This window comes from Ambystoma mexicanum, chromosome 8, assembly GCF_040938575.1.
Source record: "Ambystoma mexicanum isolate Mex_15411 chromosome 8, UKY_AmexF1_1, whole genome shotgun sequence".
Classification (NCBI taxonomy): Eukaryota; Metazoa; Chordata; class Amphibia; order Caudata; family Ambystomatidae; genus Ambystoma; species Ambystoma mexicanum.
The window spans coordinates 1662226534-1662246205 of NC_090929.1; the positions used below are offsets into that span (position 1 = coordinate 1662226534).

Consider the following 19672-nt stretch of genomic DNA (forward strand, 5'->3'; position numbering starts at 1 on the left):
GTTGATAATCCACTTCGAGATAGCGCCTTTAGAGACGCGATCCCCCTCTCTGCCTGTAGCTACGGAGACAAACAGTTGATCTGTTTTCCTTAGCGGTCTGGTTTTATTTACATAGTATAGGACCGCCCTACGCACATCTAGGGTGTGTAGTTTCACCTCAGCCGAGCTTTGTGGGTTTTGGAAGAAAGCCGGAAGCTCGATGGACTGGTTTACATGGAACTTGGATATGAATTTAGGTGAGAACCTAGGGTGTGTGCGTAAAACCAGTTTGTCCTTGTGGATAGTAAAGAAAGGATCTTGCACTGACAGAGCCTGAATTTCACTGACCCTTCTTATGGAGGTAATGGCTACTAAGAAGGCCGTTTTATAAGTCAGGTGTTTGAGACTACTTTTATGCATGGGTTCGAATGGGGGTCCCATGAGCTTAGCTAGCACCACGTTGAGGTCCCATCCTGGCGGTGGGTTCGAAATAGGAGGGTGAAGTCTCTTTACTCCTTCCATGAAGGCTTTAACCACTGGCACTTTCCACCACGAGACCTTGTTATGGGATGTGGTGTAAGCCGAGAGGGCTGCCAGGTGTACTTTCAGTGAGTTAAAAACCAACCCTGCATCCAGCAGGTGGAGCATGTATGTCACAACGTTGGAAGGAGTGCAATCAACCGGGTTGATTTGTTTATTCTGGCACCAGATAACGAATCTTTTCCACTTATCAAAGTAACAGTGCCTTGTATTTGGTTTCCTGGACTCCTTTAGAATGTCCATACACCTCTGTGGTAATTTGAGATGTCCAAACTCTATGACTTCAGGAGCCATGCTGCTAGGTTCATAGAGTTGGGTTCCTGATGCACTGTTTGACCCTGTTGCTGGGACAGTAGGTTGTACCAGGCTGGGAGTCTGATGGGTTCGCACACCGCCATCCTGCGTAGGTGTGGAAACCATGGTTGTCTCGCCCACATGGGAGCAACTAGGATGAGCGTCATCGATTCCTTGTTCATCTTGTACACCACCTTCCTGATGAGAGGAGTTGGTGGAAAAGCGTACGCAAACATCCCTGACCAGTTCATCCACAGGGCATTCCCTTGGGAGTCCGGTTGGGGGAACCTGGATGCAAATCCTGGGCATTGTTTGTTTTCGCTTGTGGCGAATAGGTCTATAGTGGGGAAACCCCACTGAGAGAAGAGATCTTCTACCACGTCTCTGTGAAGGACCCATTCGTGTTCTTCTGGGAGGGAGTCTCTGCTTAGAGCATCCGCTAGGGAATTGAGCTCCCCTGGAACATGTTGCGATGACAGGAAGATGTTCCGTCTGAGTGCCCATATCCAGATTTTCTGGGCAAGCTTGGACAGATTTGGTGAACGAGTCCCCCCTTGCTTGTTTAGATAGAACATGGCTGTCGTGCTGTCCGTCCTGATCTGCACCGACAAGTTCAGTAGATGGGGCTCGAACGCCTTTAGCGCTCGGAATACTGCCAGAAGCTCTAGCAGATTGATGTGGTTCTTGGCTACTGAGTGAGACCAGAGACCCTGAGCTGTGTGGTGGAGATGGTGAGCTCCCCACCCAGTCAGGCATGCATCTGTAGTCACCACGGCTTGTACTTCGGGATCGTAAAAGGGTTTCCCCTTTGCGAGATTCTCTCTTGTCCACCAGTGTAGGCTCTGTACGAGTGTTGGCGAAACGACCACTAGATCGTCCCAATGACCACTTGCCTGAGACCACTGTTTCGCCAACCATTCCTGCATGGGACGCATGCGCAGACGCGCGTGGGGGACCAGGTAAATGCATGACGCCATCATGCCCAGTAACCGCATAGCTTTGCGTACTGTTATCTGTTGACCTGACTGATAATGCGGAATTTGCAGAAGTATATTCCGAATTCTCTCTTCCGAAGGGAAGGTCAATCCTTTCTGAGTATCTAGGATAGCTCCTAGAAATTGTTTTGAGGTGCTTGGCACCAGACTTGACTTTTTCTCGTTGATAGAGAAGCCTAATTCGTGGAGGAGGTCGATAGTCCTCTGAATGTTTGACCTGCAAATTCCTGGGGTTTCCCCCGTTATGAGCCAGTCGTCCAGATAAGGGTACACCGGGATTGCTTCCCTGCGTAGGTGTGCAGCCGCCACCGCCAGTACCTTGGTGAATACCCTTGGTGCAGAAGCTATCCCGAAGGGCAGTACCTTGAATTGGTAGTGGCGACTGTCTACCTTGAAGCGTAAGTACTTTCTGTGCGCTGGGAGCATGGAAATATGAAAATAAGCATCTTTCATATCCAAGGTTGCCATGTAATCCCCCTTTTTTAGGAGGGGGATTACCTCTTGTAGCGTGGTCATACGGAATTTTTGGGGCTTGACATACTTGTTGGCAGGCCGTAAGTCCAATACTGGGCGCATTGTCAAATCTTTCTTTGGCACAAGGAAGTAAGTTGAATAGATACCCTTGTTTACCTGGTGTCCTGGGACGAGTTCTATCGCGTCCTTTTCTAGCAGAATGGCGATCTCCTCGAGAAGGATCCTTTGATGCTCTAGGGAGTGCACTCTTTGTCGTGGAGGATGGTTCCGGGGACGCTGCAGTAGTTCTATACAATATCCTGCGGATACTGTTGACAGCACCCATCTGTCTGAGGTGATCCCTTCCCAAGCCTGGGTGAAGGTGGAAATGCGTCCCCCTACTGGGGTTGCGTGGCAAGGGACCCTGAACTGAGCGTCACTGTTTTGGTGGAGGCGTGCCACCTCCCTTGTTGGGGCTGCCTCTGCCTCTTCCACGACCTCTCTTGTTACCCCTGCCGTAACTCTGGGTAGACTGCTGGTTGTTATTCCATTGTGTACCCTGTCCCTGGGCATAGTTGCCTCTTTGTGAATTTTGTCCGCGTGGGCGACGAAAATTACTGTTCCCCCTCTGGTTAGGGGGTTTGTTGGTAAGCTGGCCAAGGGATTTGAGAGTCTCATATTCATCTTTGGCATTTTTAAGTGCGTCTTCGACCGCTTTCCCAAACAATAGGTCGGGTTCCACTGGCTTGTCTATTAAAGAAGCCTGGGTTTCTGTCTTGAATCCCGACTGCCGTAACCACGCATGTCTTTTGATAACAGTACCTTCTGCTATCAATCTCCCTGCGTTGTCAGCGGCGTCGAAAGTTGCTTTTAAAATGCAACCAGACACGGCTCTCCCTTCTGCCGAGATCCGAGCCAGCTGGCCCTTTAATGGTTCTGGAGCAGAGGCAATGAGCGCCGCGACCTCTTCCCATTGATGGCAATTGTAACTAGCCAACAGGGTGGTGGAATTCGCAATCCTTGCTTGGTAGGCGGACGTTGAGGCTACCTTCCTGCCAAACCCGTAAAGTTTTTTGCTCTCCTTGTCGGGAGGAGCTTCTGATGAAGATAAGGGCGTGCCAGCCCTTTTTCTAGTGTTGGTAACCACTAGGGAATCTGGTTTAAGATGTCCCCTTATATACAGAGGGTCAGACTGGGCTGCCCGGAAAATCTTTTCAATTCTGGGGTTGACAGCTCTGGTGAGGTTCGGATTCACCAGGGAAGGATCTATTCTTCGTTGGATGGATTTGAGGATAGGGATGGTCTGAGCGACTGGTCTTCTCTCTCCTACAAACTCCTCCGCGAAGTCCCTTTCCTCCTGTACACCGTGGGTGTCGATGTGGAAGTGTTCCGCTGCTCGAGCGAGAACCTCGTTAAGGAGGGGCTGGTTATCAACTGGAGAGTCAGTAACTGGGGCTTCGCTTTGTACTGGGGAAGCTACTCTGTAAATTTCCTGCTCATCTTCTCCCTCCTCCAGGTCCTCATCCTCCGCATAGTAATCTGTCCCGGTTTGTTCTTCCATCATGTCAAACTCCTGGTCCTCTTCAGGGAAAACTTGTCCCTGGTAACTGGGGAGTGGAGTAGAATATGGAGTGGAGTAAGGCTGAACCTCGAAGGGTTCAGGTCTTTCGACCCGGGGCTTTTTACTTAGCGGGATGGGATCGGAGGAGCCTGAGGGTGTGGCCCCTTGAGGGTTATATGAAAGAAAGTGTTCTGGGTTCTTATCATAAAAATCAGCTAAGGAAGACATCCTAGACATAACCCTGTCTATGTCTTCACTGGACCATTCCCTGGAACAGGGTATTACTTTAGCAGGTGATTTATGGGACTTTTCAAGGGTAGACTTGTGTTTGCTTGTCTGCTTAGGCTTTACAGGGGTGGAAGGCTGTGCTTTCCGCTGTTTCCCCCCTTCCCCGTGCGTGGAAAAATGTTTTCCCTGTCCCTTGGGGGCCCCAGAGACTTTCGACGCCTGGCGTCGAGGGTCTGGAAAGGTATCTGTGTGCTTCGGGCGTGGGGCCTCACTGGTGTTAACCGCGGTCTCGGTATCTTGGAGCGCGGCCTGGGGGTGGAAGTCGTCTTCGTCTCCCGACGATCGAACGTCCGTTAGTGTGTGTAGCGAGGCACTCTTGGCAAGAGTGGATGATTGCCTTGCGTCGTGAGGCGATCTCGATCGAGAGCGCCCAGAGGACACCGAGTCGGACCGTTCTTTTTGTGCCTCTTTCCGGGAAGTCGACGTCGTCGAGGTCCGGTTGGTCTTAGTGTGTTTAGTGTGTGTTAGGTGTGTAGCGCTTGCGTCGCCGGGGGTCTTCCCCATAGCCGCCTTGCCGGACGACCTTCCGAGGTCGGGGACCTGCGCTCGTCGGCTGTCTTTCGACGCCGTAATGCCCTCGCCGTCCGAAAGTACGGCGTCGCTGCCATCGCTGAAGGCGCCCTCCGCTGCCATGGCCTCCTGCCTGGCGTGGTGGGCCCAACGCTTTGTCGAACGGTCCTTAAGTGTCTTAGGTTTAAACCTACTACACGCTCTGCAGTTCGCTTCGGGGTGATCCCTCGGCAAGCAGAGATTGCACGTGGCGTGCCTGTCGACCCAAGGGTATTTGCGATTGCACTTGGGGCAGAATTGAAAAGGGGTACCCTCCATACGCACCTTAAGGCAGCGGGCTGCTAAGTGTAGGAATATATATAAATGTAACTATATATCAAGAGTGAAGAGTATGTACCACCCCCCACTCTCCCTACTTGTAAGGGCCGAGGCCAGCGGCCTACTAGGCCCGGGCCGAGGCCAGCGGCCTACCGAGGCCCAGATCCGTCGTGCAGCAGTCGACGGTCGATGACTTCTCCAGCCGTCGTCGAGGTTGAGGGTCGACGTTGGGGTGGGGAAGGGAATGAATAAGAATTAAAATTATAATAACAGCAAAAGTATGGCTAAGGCCAGGGAACTCCGCAAGATGCTTCCGACCAGTATGGCGGAAAAAAACAATCTGAGGATCCTACACGCGTGAGGGATCTTGGGTACAGTGGACGTCACACTAGGGATAGTATTACTGGCACGCCTGTGTCGACGCCCATTTTCGACTTTCGAAAAACAAACTAATACTCCGCAGCTTCCACTAGATGTCGGCCTATGCACAGCATGTGATCTAAGCAGATTCCACAAGCCTCAGAAATATATATATGCGCGCACAATGGCCTTTGCCGGATTCTGAAGACAACAGGAGTAGCTAAGAGCAGAACAGGTTGGCTACACCTGAGCCGTTTCAGGGATGCGAGAGGATCCACACCAGAGCTTTTGACTGAATTCGAAAACCAACTGAAAGATTGATGGGCTGCAGCTTTCTCACTGGAAGGAGAGGTCACAATCAATATTCCCAAATACCCCAGAAGCTTACTCTGTACCACCCCAAGCACAAGAATAACGGCAAACCAAATATTGAAGTGCTGCTCACTTGCCGAGACCAGTCTGATGGCAAAGGGCAGTGTGTACGAACAATGGACCGTTCAAGAAAGCTCACACTCCAGCCATTCACTGCTCTTACTCCACTTTGTTGCGGCCATCAGAGAGGTTGCCTAGGAACCGGAGACGAACACTGCAACTATAGTACTGTTACTTTGCAACACAAGCCTAGCATTTGCAATTTAAAGCCTACAAGAGTGGACCCTATTCAGAATATTGGGCCTCTAGAATCGAGCATAATGTGAGCTAAGACTGTATCCAGTCACGAAAAATCAGAAACTGGTCCATTCTCCCACTGAATCCGTCGATAGCAAGTTGAGCAGCTCGATTCCTATAGAGCTCTGTGCTCTTGACTAGCATGGTTGGTTCACAGATTATCTGCCAGACCGTACCAGTGAGCCTAACCAGTCAGGTCCAGACCATGAACGCCGAAAGTCTCCCAACTTACTTGTAAACTTTAGCAAAGATACAAACCTCAGGAGATGAAGACCGTTTTCAGAGCGTGTATGGACACTAATGTAAAGTGGACAAAGTACACAGTTTACTAAGCCACTGCACAAATAGATGCCCTTGGACTGCTCAGCCATGTTACCAATAGGTGAGCCAGGAAAAAGAAAAAATGCCATAACACCATACTTGAACTGCTACTTTAACTGCTGCTTTCACTCTGAATTGGACTGTCAATACCTAGCTGTTCAATGCCAGCCCAAAAATGTGCACACAAAATAGTGCCCCTTTTTCATCACTGTCCAATGGGGAGGTGCTCAGGGAGAAGGATTGAAGTAGACAGCAGTTCCCAAAGACGGGACATCTTGAACACAGCCATCACAGTTTTAGCTTGGCTTGCATACATGCACTGCACAGGACGTGAGGTTTTGGAGCTCACCTGCTGAGAGGTAATCTTTCAGACCGTTTAGGGCATTTACAGAACTGACCTAAGGTTAGGATTCCACCCCACCCAGCCAACACACATTCTCAAAGAACGATTTTTTTTAATCAGTGCTAGCAACATTTCCAAATTATTTCATGACAATACAAAGTAAATATTTAGCCTACATGAAATTAAGTAATCAGGACAGAAAATAAACTCAACACATCGGTTTAAAAAATTATACTGAATAAATAGGTTCTCACCGAAATCTTCTTTTGGGGTTTTAGAAAATATGAGCAAATTAACTTCCTAGATAAATGGGTTAAACTCCACCTGGGTCCTAAAGAAAAGGACAGGATAGGTTTACAGTGAGATGCCCAAAGGACCAACACTTATTTACTCACAGAAACGTGAGAAAAATTATTCTTGAGCTTAAATCAATACTGGTAAAAAACAAAACTGCATCCATCTTAATACAACCTGTAAGAGAAACATACAAACTTGAAGTCAATCAGGAGGCGCAACTTTCCATCAATAACCTACCTCATACAAAAAAAACTCCAAAGCACTAGGAACATACTACAGGCAGACAACTATACAAACAAGTTATAAACTACAACACACCATTTTACAGGTAAAGTGACAATTTGCAACAAATGTACACAATCGGTAGTGAATTACCAAGAATCACATGTACAGTCATGCACATAAATGTTCAGCCGCCCATCATACAAAAATCAAATAAGCTATGAACAAGCAGCCACACAGCCCATACCATTCAACAAGTCATGTACAGAAAAACTTGAAGTGTCCCAGGATGTGGTCTGGCGGTGCCAATTCTGCCGATGCAGAACATGTGGGAAGCATGGCTTGATGGAAAAATGTTAGTCACTGCAGGCACCCATTAATTGTTGGTATTTTAGGTCCTCTGATGTTACTTAAGCGCTGATCTACTTCTACATATAAGAATATTGACTGTTTTATGTAAATGTATATTTCATAATGTACTTTTATTGAAAGGTTGTTTTTTCAACCATAACAAATAAAATAAATAGGTATGGAAAACCGACCCACGGCACAGTACCAAAGCAAGTGCTCCAGCACTGTAACAGCGCTTAAAATAGGAATTTGTCACCGTCTCACTCTGAGCAACTCCCGTCAGCTCTTTCAGATATTCTCCCATTGGAAGTTAACAAAATCTATATTAATGTCAGAAAACAAGCACAGGGATGGCAGAATGTGTTCGATGTCTGAAGTAGTAAAGAGACAATACTACAGTGAATAAATGTTAAGGAGGTGGAAACATGACATGCAGTTTAAAGCTGAGCCACAACAACATTTCTGAACTGTCATCCCCTCAAAATGAGACTGGCAAAAAATGAAAATGCTAGTTGAAAATGGATTCCACATAACTCTGTAGATGCAAATGTTGGAAAAGAAAATGACGTTGATTTACACATTTTAGATTGTGTAACAAACATTTGGATAACTACACTGGACCCATTTGTCTTGACTACATGCACTTTTATTAAATACTTCCAAAATCTGGTCCAGCTGTTTTCTTTGAGGTGGAGGGGTTTAGGGTGGGAAGAGACTGGGAGGATTCAGACCGGAAAAGCCTGCTATCACCTCCTTTGGAAACATTTTAAACCAAGACTAACTATGCTCCATCTGTTTCAAATTAACGTCAAACTTCCCTTTACTAACATTAAAGCAGGCACTCTTGCCTTCCTTAAGAGTATTCTATATGGAAAGCAACACATTGACATACAAATGCCTTCAAGGATTTAACATTGGATAAGAAAACGGAGGACATTGGTCCTTTACAATGGAGAGATGTGACTTGATACCATATGATGGAGGAGAAAGTACAAGCAAAGCAGGGACAAGGACAGGATGGACTAACAAGGGAGCGGGATAGTGGAGAAGTGCTGACATGAGGATGAAGGGGAGAAGTCAAAGTGCTGTAGGGAGGTTAGTGAGGATAGGGACAGGAAAGCATGGCTCATGGAATATCAGTTTGCTAAGCAATAGGATTAAGCTATTTAAGGCTGTGGTATCTACTAAAATTATGTTTTCAAAGAAACAGGCTTTTTTGGACTCTAAAAAATATGAAGTAAACCATTTTGTATACTAAGATAATGAATGCTACTACACAATGTGGACGTTTAATCTGTTCTGCTATAATGAACTAAAATGTTGAGGGCACAACTGATCTACACAACTCAAAAACAGTTCTGGGCACATCTAGATTATGTAGTAATTTCGGCATTGCATCAAAACCTTGGTCGAGTTATTACTTGGCGCCTCAGCTGCAATACATTGCTGGATGGAGCTCTCCAACGCTCCACATACTCTATTTGCGAGAATGGTCATGGCTCCTAATGGACTGATGGGCATGCTCTGGCGTGAGGGAGTCACTGTCTCGAGGGGGTGAGATCCAACCAATAGCAATAACATGTAAAGCCTGCCAATTGCTGGAGACTACCCCCTCCTATGTACAATATAGTAGGCCTTTCACTTCGCATGAACGGTCATTCAGAGAACACTTCAAACCCTTGGAGTCCAGACCTTAGGAGATATAGTCCGAGATGAGTACAATGGGAGGAGCTTCTTACTAGGGGCCAAATAATGCAGTGACACTACTTTATTACAGATTGCGCAGTATTCTCAAAAAGAAGTGGCCCAAATTCCCACAAGCCCCTACACCTCACCCAGCACAGAGCTATGTTGTCAGCCCTGTCTCAGCAGGAAAATTGGTATCCACCATCTACAGGCTGATCAGAGCTGGGATGGGTGTGTGGAATAACTCCTACAAAATCAGATGGGATACCACCGCACAGGGTTAGATGAGGGCCAATGGAAACATCTGTATGCAGACACGATACATATCTATGAATTGCTGATACAGATTAATTTACTATAAATTTGTCCACCAGATGTATCATTCCCATCCGCCCTAAACAGATCTTTGCCGAGTAGATTCTCCCCTTCCCCCCCAATTGCAAGATGTGGCGCTGAGCCTGCCGACTTCCTTCATGTAGCATGGTGTTGTCCCCGCATTAGGCCTTATTGGACTGCAATAGGAGAGGCGATGGTGGAAATGTTACCCCCTGCTAGAGACTGTACACCCGAGCTATGGTTATTGGCCCTAATTGAAGGGGTTCCCGCACTGAGAAATTATTGGGAATGGCAACAGTGGTGGCCAGGTACCTGGTTGCAAGAACATGGGGTCGGCCAAACCCCCCTGTGTTCAAGATGGTAAGACACTATGAAACTGAAGAGACCAGGTATGCTACAACGTTAACAGCCTCGAGTCGCCCGCTCGATTATTGGCCCCCCCCTTTAGACATACTTGCTGGACATTGAACTGAGGACACGATCTGCGGAATCAGCTCCAGAACAATGGACACCTAGTGGCCCCCACATGCGGGGGCGGCCCCAATGCGGTGTGTTGGTCTATAAAGTTGCATGATTAATTTGAGACCCACAAACTTAATATGCAATAACTAGTGGATGTAGGTTACCTTTTCTTCTCTTGCAGTTGTGTGAGCAGAATGAAAGGGGTGGGGGTATGTTTCACTTGTCTTGATTTGTAATTTGTTGATGGTAAACAAAAAAGTTTTAAAAAAATAATAACTTGGTCGAGATACTGTCTTTGCCCTCCTTGGCAGAACGTCAGGGCTGCCACTGGTAGACTAGTTTGCACCAAAACAGGAAGGTTCTGGACTATCCCATGTAGCACGTGTAAGAATGAGAAAACCACAAGAGACCCTCTGGCTGCCCCCAAGAAAAAGTCACTGGGCCAGGCTACCCAGAAAACACTTAACTGTTTATCACAGATGGCTCAAAGAATACTCCAGAGATGGTTTAAGGGTTATTAAATGTTTCAACAGGGAACTAGGGCCATTCCTCATTTTGATTCAGCATTTTCCGCCCTATGCCAAGCGTTTCTATTCCCCAGGTTAGTAGCTCGAGAATATTGACACCCAACAAGCTAGTTGTGACAGAAAAGGCAATTTCCTGTAGGCTCTAGAATCCCTCAGGGAATTCCTAGACTCGCCCTACATTATCAGTTTGTGGCTACCAGAAAAGAGGGGATGTGCCTTAAGACACTACCCAATGCAGTCTTCCTCAAGTCCCCCCCACGACGTTCCTCTGCTTCTCACTATGCCCTATTCTTACCATCACTCCTACAGCTTTCCTCCGACCCTCCCTCCACACTACAACCCTACCCTAACTTCACACACCCCAGATTCACTTAAGCTCCACCTACACTCCATCCTCCCATCATCTGCATCACTTCACCTCTGTCCCTCCAATGTCACTCCACACTAACACTACAACTCAACCCCACCTTCTCAAATTCCCTACACGGTACCCCTTGCACTCAACTAGTACTTCACCTGCTCTACAATTCACCTCTACATTCTTCTCAACACTCCAGTTTGTCTCCTGGTCTGCCACCTCCTCCACTGAACTCATCTGAGCTACCCACAGCTCGTTTCCAGGGGGTTCTTGTATCCCCCAGGTGGATATTTGGAGCTACCCTGGTACTTAAAACCCAGGAGATATTCTAATTACATAAGGTTTCAAAAAGCAGATTAACCCTGTCTTTCTTCGTGAGGGACAACCATGTTCATTCCTCCCCAGTAAATATTTGTGGAGCTTTTTGCAGAAATTCTTTTGCCGAAAAAACTCGCCAATTGTTTTTTTGTTTGGGGGTTATCCACCCCCAGTGCCCCAAAGCTTATTTATCTCTCTATGCCACCACCCCCACCCCTTGTATGTCCTAACCCAACCTCCGCCCAATATTTTCTGATGAGTTTTCTTCAGCAGGCATGGACCGGCAAAAAATTCTGCAAAAGGAAATGGGCCATGAATGAAGCTTGTACCACTGCAACAATGGCGGTTTGCGCTGCAAAGGGCCTGAGATCATGTTGGGGGACTGTGGCTTAGTTCCAATTAAAGCATGTTCAGTTATGAGTGGTTGTACTAAATCAGTGGTCTGGGACGGCTGCTGTGATTTCACTACCATACACTCCAAGGCTAGGGGTTGGAGTGCATCGTCTGAAACACACGCAAGAGCACCAATTCATTAGTTTGTTCTCTCCTCTCGTGGCGTTTGTACACTGACTGCGTAGGTCATATGGTACCATGACAAACAGCCCCACAAAAACACTGCCAGTCACACGCAGTTTCTAAATGTGAAAGTCACACATTGGCTGGATGGACATCTCAGCATTGTGGAGCAGAAGGAACAAAACACTTCAAAAGTAGGTGCTGCAGCCCAGCCATAGGTGGGGTCTGTGTGAATGGTTTCAGTCAGTGCCAAGCATTCTTTTTATTGCTCCATGCCTGTTGGGTATTCCAGTTAGGACAATCTAGTGTACATGCACAGATCCCCAAACCTTTTGCTTTTACACCAGTACTTGACTTTTTACAGTAATGTGAAGCCTTCAGCTTCAATCCACTGGCATTTTGCTCATTTGTTATGGGGAAACAGACTAGTCCTTCAGACTGTCAGTATTCTTGTTGCATGCTATCCGTTTTGGCCAACTCACTGCACAATGCAGATACTTTTTATCACCCTAGACCAGTTTTCTTCAAACTTTTTGGCCTGGGCCCACCTGAGCAAAATACAGTCAGGACAGCCCCCACCCCCCCAAAAGGCCAAATGGTCAGTACAAATAACTGAACTATAGTGCACCGTTGCTGCACCCCACTACCAGTATAGTCCCTAGGCTCCCCCACCTGCTCCCATTACAGTCTTAAGGCTCCCTCAACCCACCCCTAGGCCAGTCCCTGGGCTCTCCCCATCACTATCCCATGGCTACGCTACCCCTCTGGCCCCTCACTCCAACAACTCCTACCCCACTCCCTGCATAGTCCCCTGGGCTCCCCAAACCTTGCATAGACCCAATGCCCCCCCCCCCCCACCCACTCCAAAAACAACCCCAAAGTCTTCCATCTGCTCCGAAAATACCCCTAGGGCCCACCAACCTGGTCTAAAAAATACCCCTCGGCTCGCCCACCTGCTCCGAAGCCCACTCCCAAAAAACCACAGGGCTGCCCTACCACTTCAAAAACCCAAAAGCTTTCCACAACCACCGAAGGGCTCCAGCAGCAGCTCCAAAAAGAAAATCAGCCCCCTCCTTTCCTCGCATAATCCCAGTGCCGTTTCATTCCTGCGACTGGATTCAAACACCCTGGAAGCTCAATCTCTAGAAGAGGCAGCGTGTGAGCTTCCAGGGTGTCAATTTCCCAAGCCTGGCCCCCATCACACTGAGCATGTGCAGTGGGGGCATATTGGGATAGGCACAAACATGCATGTCCCATCCCAATCCAGCTTTTCTTTCCTCCTTTAACAAAAGGGGGTGGACCTTTCATGCTGGGGTATCCCTCTCCCTGTACATCGGGTGCTCCCCACAGTTTGGGGACCTCTGTTCAAAGGATTTTTGGTTACTTTTTAAATGTGCCTAAAAACAAGCTGGTGGCAGCAGTTCAATTTCAACAATTTAGTTGGCTCTCTCAGACTACCAACTGTGGCTAGTGTCCCAACATGTCCATGCCACAAGGTTTTTTGCTCGTTTGGCCATTTTGTTCTTTGGCCTTCATCCTGCCTTGCCAGGTCAGGAAATTCCTTTTATGGCGTTAGCACATTTCTGCGAATTCTCCCCAATTTCCTTCTACCTTAGAGATCCTCCTCCCCCCAACTCATGCATTTTTCTTTGATCTGAACACTGCAGTTTGTGAGACTACAAAACCAAAAGAACCACAGGCATCCTATTTTTACATAGTGACACAGCACCTTCAGTGCATTGGCACAGGGAAGTCTGTCAGATTTCCCAAATGTTTAAATCCCTCCCCTGGGCGAAACTGAGCGGGTTACCTGGCTACCCTCTGATCTTGGGCCCAGTCCCCGACCCCCCCCCCTCCCCAAGCAACCCTTGCACCCTGGGACTGTTTCTGTATCCCTACAGCCCCCCCCCACCTGAACTTGACACCCAATGTCTGCACTTGCCACCAGCTGGCTGCACTTTTGTTTCTTTATTTTACGTACTTCGCTGCCCCCTCTGTTTCTCCCGCACTTTTCCGTCCCTCCACCCCTTGCGCGATCTCACAGTCACCTGGCCTAGTATGAATGTTGTCCGTCTTCCCCCTGTTCAGCCTCCCTTGCCTCGTTGCGCCTTTAAACACTTGTGTATAGCGGCGTTATAAATGCCATATAGCAAACTACTGTTTCCAACAGCAGTAAAGTCAAATTAACTTTACTTACCTTTTATAACTTTGTAGACCCAGCAAACACTCTAAGAGTGCTGGAAGGGTTACTTAGTATCCCTTTGTCTACTTTCTCATGTAACATTTTTAATGGTACCCTTTCTACAATTAATGGCTGCTGGCAGTGGTTTACTTTTTCCTACCCTTGTGTTTTTACCACGGGCTCCGTTCGCAACTGCAGTATTGCACCCATGGCCCCCGGTCGTCTTTTTGCCATTTCTTGTTCTAAAAGTCCTTCTTGAGATTCACTCTGCGCGATAACCAGGTTTGGTCCCTTTGTATTGTCTTGGGTGGGGTTCACTGCTGGTGTCCGTGTCTGGCAGGGCAGGAAGCGAGGGAGGTTTCCAAAACTCCCTAGTCTCCTTGGTTACAGGAATGCACCCAAAGGTGATTGGCCGGCTTGCTGTCCTTTGAGGACAGCCACCCTGCTGTGTGAGCGACAGCAAGGCTGGGAATGAATGGGAGAAACTTGCATAAAAAGGCAAGGTCTTTTGCAAGGAAGGCATAGTCGACCACTGGACAAAGGAATCTGAAGAAAAGCTTGCTTCAACTCCTGGACCGTTGGTTTGCCCGGTGAAGCCCTGCTGCAGCTCTGAAATTCAGAATTTGCCTTGACTGCCTTGACTAGAGAAGCCCTGCAAAGGATGACCCCCCCCCCCCTCCTTGGGTTGGTGGGACCAATCGACCCCAAAAAGGAACTCATCTGGAAATCCTCTTTGCTGGCTGTACTTCCATTGCTGCTGCAGGCACCGATGGACAGGAACACCAGAATAGAGTGCATCGTTTAATCTGGACCCGAGCTCCAGGAAGATCCCTGAACTCCCCGAAGCATGGCTGACCAAGCCTGAACCACAACAGAGTGCTGGACCACAGAAGCAAGAAAAGCTCACAAGGTGTCCAAGAACCGCAGTGGTGCTATTTGCGAGAAGCTGAAACTGCAAAGTGCCGCTGGTCTGACCTTTGCCCATTGCTGCCGCCGGCCTTCGAATCGTAGTGCAGGAGTCACCAGACGTCCTCCCTCTTGTCCCCACGACTGAGGCCCAGGTACAACAGAATCTGCCATTCTGCAACAGGAACAGAAGTCAGCTTAACTAATTTCTTCAGACCTAAGGTACTGTGAACTAAGGGGTACTTACGTCTTGTGTAGCTTGTGACTCTCAGTTCCGGCTTGCATTTCCTGAAGAGTTGCTTACAGTTCCACCCTCCCTCCCTCCCTCCCTCCCTCCCTCTCACAAGCCTCCCAGCTTGTGGCCCAACAGGGATTTATTTTTCTAAAAACATAACATTGTTCAAGACCTTTTACTTACCTTCAAGAAGAACTTCATCTCCACTAGACTTTGCTCAATTGACATTGGCTGTCCTGGCTCCCAGATAGACTAACTTCTGACTGTTTAATCTGTCCCTCCAAAAAGTCATACATTCTATCGCTGGGAAAGTTAAATCTACAGTGCATTTTGGGGGCTGGGGGGGACACCAAACTCAGTATTGCTCTAAACGTACCAGTGATACATCAATGTCCACAGTGTCCTAGTTATTAAAGTCACCTCAGGGTGTAGGAAGTGTCTCAGTGCCATCCCAAAAGGGAATCTGCTATATTGAAACAGACTGTATTTTGAAGTATATTTAAGTGTTGCACATTTGCTTTCTTCTAAAGATATATGATATGGCATTCGTAACGCGCCTACACACAAGTGTTTCAAGGCACGACGAGGCGGGGGGGGGGTGGAGGGGGAACAAGGGGAGACAGATAACGATCCTACTAGGCCAGGTGTCATTCAGATCGCGCAAGGGTAGAGGGGAATGGGAAAAGGGGGAAAGTGCAGTACATGGTTAGTAGAATACAAGATAAATAATAGGGCCAGCTGGTGGCAAGTGCAAGGTAAGTGCGGGGAGAAGGGGCTGTAGGAAACAGACAGTCCCGTAGTGCAGGTAGGCAGTGCAGGGAAGTGGCTGGGCCAAGGACCGAGATCGGTGAGTGGCCCAATTGCACATTCAGATTCAGTGATTTTAGCAGGGGGGAGAGGGAGAGAAAGCAGAGGCAAAGAGGAAGGTTTTGAGGTGCTTCTGGAACCGGAGATGGTTCTCAAGTTTCAGGGAGGCAGGAAGACTGTTCCAGAGGGAGGGCCCTGCTGCAGAGAGAGAGATCTACCCCCAACTCGTTGCTTGGAGAAGCGGCTGACCCTGAGGTAGTTGGAGGTGGATGAGCGAAGAGCTCGAGAAGGAAGATATTTAGGAAGAGAGTTGAAGGTAAGAAGGCTTATTTTAAAACTGACAGTTAAATAATTGTTTCATCAAGAATTATTTAAGTGTTATTTGGATACTTGCCACTGTGAAACTATGTTACAACCCTACAGCTCACACTGACCCCTCAAGATAAGCCTGGCTGCTCAGTCACTCTACCAACTTGTGTAATACAGACGTATACCAAAGGTTGGGTTACCTATTGCCAAGAGGACAAGGCTGGTGCAGTCTCCCGCAGGGTTACTGCATACAATCTTGCCCAACACATGGTCATGCATTTTGCCCAGGAAAGCAGTGCTTTTCATCGGCTTGTGTAGGCCATGTGTGTTAGAAACCAGAAAGTGGGGTGTCACTCTGGTCCGAATCAATATACTGGTTTTGGTAAGTCTAGAGAGTATTCATGAGTTGTACCACTCTTGGGGGTGTGTGAGGTAGACCTATTGGTTAGGCCGAGTTTGTGTGCTCATTCAAATTTTAGGATAAAAAGAAGTCCTGCAACCATTTCTGCAGATCTGAAGGAGCCAAGTATCCTGTGGAGCTGTACCGACAAAGCAAGACCCGTGGACCAATCCTGAAGAGGGCTGGTGACCAAATCTTGCAGCTGTCCTGGTGGAGCCCTGTCTGGCTACTGATCTCAGAAGACCCTCTGGACTGGTGGGAACAACCAGTGTCTTCTCGTGGTCCTGCAGTTGGGAGTCTTCAAAACTGTCCCTGGGCCCTCCAGTGGGCTGACCAACTCCAGTTTGGACTACCGCAGTAGAAGTGTTGCCGTTACACGTTTTGACTCGGAACATCAGGGGTCTTTAGATTTTTTTAATTTTATTTATTTACATTTATATAGCGCGCAAGCAGCCCAGGGGCATTAAGGCGCTGTTACTTGCAATAAACTTAGTTACATGGTACAGGCAGGATAGCGATTGTTGACATTGTGAATGTTACAGGGAAGCATAATGTTACAGAAATTGCTTTTGGTCAAATAGTACAGGGGATTGTCCTGCAGGTAGCAGTCATGCAAAATGTCTGCATCCCAACATACACTGGTCCTGAGATGGGGTTTCTTTGATGCAACACCAACCTCCTTGGTTAATCTTCTGGACCAATCTTCACATCCACAGGACCCTTTCCCCAACTTGTTCCCATCTTCTTACACTATTGAGAACTGTGACCTTTTGGGCACAAGACCCCAATTAATTTAGGGTTGGACTTTACAAGCAAAGGTTCCTATTCCTTTGGACTGTTGGCACAATTGTTACCTTCCCTTTCAGGTATTGGGAGGGGGTGAATGGTATACTTGGCACTGACTAATAGTGACTGTTTTAAATAGTATTACCTGGTTTATTCATTTTTATAATGTGTTCTTTGTCCAATAATGACATACATTACTCACCATAATCTTATTTCTGATTGTATCTGCTTAGATTCATATGCTGTGCATAAAGTCCGAAATCAAGTGCTAATCGCAGAGTATTGCATCCTTTTTTTTGAAGACCGAAAAGAGACGTCGACATGGGCATTACCAACACTATCCCTAACGTGACGTGTAGTGTAAACAAAATCCTTCACGTGTTGAGGTCCAATGGTTGCTTTTGTTCTGCCGTGAGGGAGCTTTACAAGAGCGCGAGTACAGAAGAGAGAAGGTGCAAGATGTCCATGTTCCTTCGACTCCAAGAGGGGAGGAAGGATGGCACATGTGAATGTAAGCCGATATAATTCCCCCTTCCCCAATTCCCCCCCCCCCCCATGTGTTTCATTTTTTGAGATTCCAGCTTCAGCTGCTTTGGAAAGATTCACGACAGAGGGCGATGTGCACTGGTCACGTCAACTCAATGTCCCCTCGAGGGCCTCTGTTTGACGTAATCACCAGTATATGTAGCGCGCAGCGCACGTTGGCTTCAGTTCTGTTTTTAACCTGGTCTTAGAGGAATTACTAGCTACAGCAAAGACTGTAGTAGACTAAAATAATTACTATTCCATAGCCTGTCCTACCCTTTTGTCCGTCTGATCCTTGTGATCCTATGTCTGCGTGTTTATGTTGAACTGCGCCCCGATGCCGGCGGGCTTTGGCACCATACAAATAAAAAAAATAGAGTGTAAAAACACATACAGTCTATGGTGGAAGAAGGATGGGAGGGGGCGATGAGGAATCTGTGGGAACATCCAATCGAACAAACGAAATCACATTTAAGTAACTGGTTCTTTGAATGGATTGTGTTCTCCCACATATTCCTCATCTTCTGAAAGACTTCCATAGCAGTAATAAGTTTGGCGGTGGGGGGGTATGAATTTAGACTTGTCCTTAAGAATTATGGACAGAATGAAGGCCAACCCTCCCAAATCCTGCTTCCTGTGTGGAAGTTGAGTCCAGACATGTTTCACAGAAGTGTCAATAGTAGACCAAGTGGCTGCCGCACAGATGTCTTTAATTGGTACCCTTCTCTGCGGAGCAGAAGATGTTCCCATGCCCCTTGTCAGTGGGCCCCAAGGCCTTCCGAAGGATCTTTAAAAAAACCAACCTGTAACATTCCCCAACAGCTGGAATAATCCATCTGGATAGGGTCGGTTTTGTTATCGACAAACCTAATTTATGACGACTAGCCAATGAATAACTCATCCTAGCAATGACATACTTGAGATTTATAAACGGAGCCCTTTTCATGTCCAGTCTATGTAACCTCTCCTCTTACTTTCCACGAGACAGGTAAAAAGTTGGTAAAATAATTTGTGAAAAATGGAATCCACAATATTTGTCAGAAAAGAGGGTTTCGCCTTAACTTTGTTCTTAAAGAAAATAGTGTACAGAGGTTTACAGGAAAGTGCATGCAACTCGCTCACCCCGAGGGCTGACGTTCTTGCTATTAGCAAAATAGTATTTAAAAATTAATAGTCTTAACGGACATGAATGCATTGGTTAGCAAAAGATTTAAATTCATAAAGGGAATTGAAAAGGAATAGGTGAAAACATTGACAAGACCTTTTGGAAATTGAATAAAGGAGTTTTAAAGGAGGCCTCTTCCGAACAGCACTTTTGTTTAAAAGTGCTGCCAGGTAACCCTTGATGGTTCCAATCTGGAGCTACAGATTCGCTAAATGTAGCAACAAAAAAAAAGATATCACAGGTGTAATGCATAGAAAAGGATCCACACTCTTACTCTTGCACCAGAAGATACATTTTTTCCAACAGCACACATACAATGTTTTTGTTGCTGGCCTTCTGGCTCAAGTCAAGATTTCCATATCAACCGGGAGGGTCCCAATCCTTACATCTCAACCTCTCAGAAACCATGCGTGAAGGTGGAGTGTCTTGACCTCTGGATGGAGCACCTGACCCTCCTCTCGCGAGAGACGGTCCTCTTCGTGGAAGACGTATTTGAGGGCAGATGGACATGTCCAGAAGGTCTGGGTACCACGTCTTACTGGTCCAATCCGGATCAATTAGAATCATGGATTTCCCAATCTTTCTCAGCCTCCGGATCACATGAGGAATGACGGAGACTGGAGGAAATGCCCGACAGCTCGCACTTCCAGTTA

At 47.3% G+C, this 19672-nt stretch overlaps 1 protein-coding gene across 6 annotated transcripts in view; it reads right to left on the reverse strand.

Moving 5' to 3' along the window:
- The window catches only part of TIAL1 (TIA1 cytotoxic granule associated RNA binding protein like 1), a 461563-nt gene that overhangs the window by 248346 nt on the left and 193545 nt on the right, over positions 1-19672 (reverse strand). The window contains exon 1 of one of the 6 annotated variants that reach the window (XM_069611939.1): positions 6886-6954. The exons of 4 other annotated variants lie outside the window; for them this stretch is intronic. The gene's annotated coding sequence lies outside the window, so the exon portion shown is untranslated. Of the gene's footprint in view, positions 1-6885; positions 6955-19672 lie in introns of those variants that run through there. One more of the 6 variants, XM_069611940.1, reaches the window with a different exon arrangement.